Source organism: Sinocyclocheilus anshuiensis, unplaced genomic scaffold, assembly GCF_001515605.1.
Source record: "Sinocyclocheilus anshuiensis isolate Anshui unplaced genomic scaffold, SAMN03320099.WGS_v1.1 scaffold1472, whole genome shotgun sequence".
Classification (NCBI taxonomy): Eukaryota; Metazoa; Chordata; class Actinopteri; order Cypriniformes; family Cyprinidae; genus Sinocyclocheilus; species Sinocyclocheilus anshuiensis.
Window position 1 is genome coordinate 347,631 of NW_015542453.1, and position 2,898 is coordinate 350,528.

Here is a 2,898-nt window from a genome sequence, read left to right on the forward strand (position 1 = left end):
GTTGCTGCAGGCATCACAATATGGTAAGGGGCGTAACATTTCCGTCACACGCTTGAGGAATTCGGCCAATCATAATGCATCTGGATAGCTGGCCAATCAGAGCACACCTCGCTTTTCAGACCGATGAGCTTTGTAAAAATCGACGTGTTTCAGAAAGGCGGGGCATAGAGGAGAAACAATAATGTACAGTATGTGGAAAATAATGTGTTTTTTGAACCTTAAACCGCATAAACATATTTCATTACACCAAATACACAAAATAATGTTAGCAGCATCATATGACCCCTTTAAAATGACAATTGTTTATAACATTTTAATTCGTTTAGGTTTTAAATAAGTAAACTTATTTAACTTTATATGTTTATATGTTAAATATTTGGTCATTGCACCAGGTAAAAAATTAAAGTGCAATTTTATCATCATATAGTTTATATAGCTTTGTTCTGCATATTTGGATGCATTCTACACTCTCAGAAAGAGAGAAAGAGAAATTGAATGCATATGGCAATATGCTCCCTGTGGAGAGTGATTAGCTAGACTATAGTTGCCAACAGCACAAATTGACCAGCATAATCTGTTTTTCCTCCAAGCAAAAGTGATATTGTACCCCAGGACCCAAAATTATCATTTTCTTTAGAAGTACCTTTTCAAATGTATAAGGAAGATGGAAAATGCAGTGCTTGAGACAAAAAGAAACAAAAGGAGAGTGTCCAGGAGATAGAATCATGCTTATGAAAGGAACTTTCTTCTTCTTTTTTTATTTTCTCTGCATTTAACTAAATGAGGGTGGAAAGGAAAGATAAAAAAAAATTTTAAATTCCCACCACCCAGGAGGATTAACAAATATCTACATCATTGCAATATCTATAATAATAACAATAATAATGAAAATAATAATCAATAAAATGTATATAATATATTAAAAAGAGAGAGTAACAAAATACACTGTAATAAATTGTACTCAAATGTGAGAAAAAGTGTATGTAAATGGTAAAGCGTGCATTTATGTGCATAGGCACATTTGTATCATGCAAAAACTATATAAATGCACACACATATACCTATACATAAATACATGCACACACATACATATAGTTTGACATGCCCCAAAAATCCTTTGACCACTCAAAATTATTTAAAGCAATTTCTACACTATGTTTCCTCTGAATCTGTAAATACAGGCATTTAAGCATGAAATAAAACTCTTGATTACTCTCGGACTTTCTTCAGTGTAGTAAAGCGCTAGTGACATCTTCAAGCTGCGCATTTTGAAAACCTCTTCCAGAGCAATCCTCCAGATTTCCTCTGCTCTGGGGGATAAATCTTGTGCTTATTTGAATCATATTTGAGAGAAGTCAAGCTTTGCTTTAATAGCCTTTCATGGAAATATTGGTGGTAAAAACGTGTTGGAGGACTGACGGAGACTGCTCAAATCCTAAGAGGTGTCATGATCTATCCCTAGCCATTCTCTCGTCCCTGTGAAATGAATACTGGAGATAAAGCCGGGGGACATTATTGCCTGCCTATCTGCAAGCCCCAAATCACTGCAGTCAGCAGTCAGTTAGAGACATTTGCAATAAGGCATTTCCGCGAAAAGCACTAAATGCAGACTAAAGACTTCAAATGTGCCACAGCAAATTAAACGGAGCTTTTACGTGAAAGGTGCCCTGTAAGCATTGCAATACTTAGGCTACTCAGTGTGAGTAAGTGAGTTTTGGTGTCACATATCAGTGTCATATGTCATTACAGTTAAATATTTAATCCAGAAGGTCTTATTTATTTTCAATACCTCTAAAATAATCTTTGTTGCTGTTTATCATGGCATGTTACTTGCTTTGATACGTATGACCTTGTTTTGTTAAGAAAAGAAAAATAGGCTATTTAGAGTTTTGGGATGCAGTTTTCTGTCTCACAAGGTATTTTTTGTGTGTGCATGAGAGAGAAAGAAAAAATAATGTCTGATCATCTTTAGCATGTGTCATATTCTAATGTCAATTGTTTGAGAAAACTTCATATTTACTCTTAACAAGACAAAAAGTAATCACCATTCATTATGAATAAATTAGACGGAATATTTTTTTTTAAATGCAACGAGAGTATTTTTTTTTCAAGTATTTTCAGCAACATAGTTTAATACCTTTGTTTTTTATGGAGGACGAAACCTGCAAAAACAATAAATAAATAAATACACAAATAAATAAATAAATGTGTGCATAAATACACGTATTCTTGTTTAAATACATAAATAAATAATTATATATGTGATGAAAGTAGGCAAATAAATAATATAAATTGGTGGGCAAATGGAAAATGTTTAAGGAAATGCTAAACTCATCCTAACTATTTTCCTTTGATCACTAATTTATTTCTGAATGTAGTTTTTTCCTCTGCGCAACACGAGGACTATGGAGGACGAAACCTGCAAAAACAATAAATAAATAAATACACAAATAAATAAATAAATATGCAAATAAATAAACAAAGGTGTGTATAAATACACATATTCTTGTTTAAATACATATAGAAATAATTCAACGTGATTAAAGTAGGCAAATAAATAAAATAAATTGGTGGCCAAATGGAAAATGTTTAAGGAAATGCTAAACTCATCCTAACTGTTTTCTTTTAATCACTCATTTATTTCTGAATGTAGTTCCGCATTTATTTTTCCTCTGCACAACATGCTAATGAGAGGGTGTCAACCATGGACTTGGTCGGGTCTTGTGATAGCTGGAGGCGCGGCTTTCCCGCTGACAGGAGATGCATGGTGTAAATCCAGTATAGCCTAGTAAAGTCACTTTTTCCGTTTAACAGAGCAAGATACATCAAAAATTGAGCTGTATTGTCCGTACAGTATCTGTGACTTTACAAACGACCCAACGGAATGGCCAGAGGTGT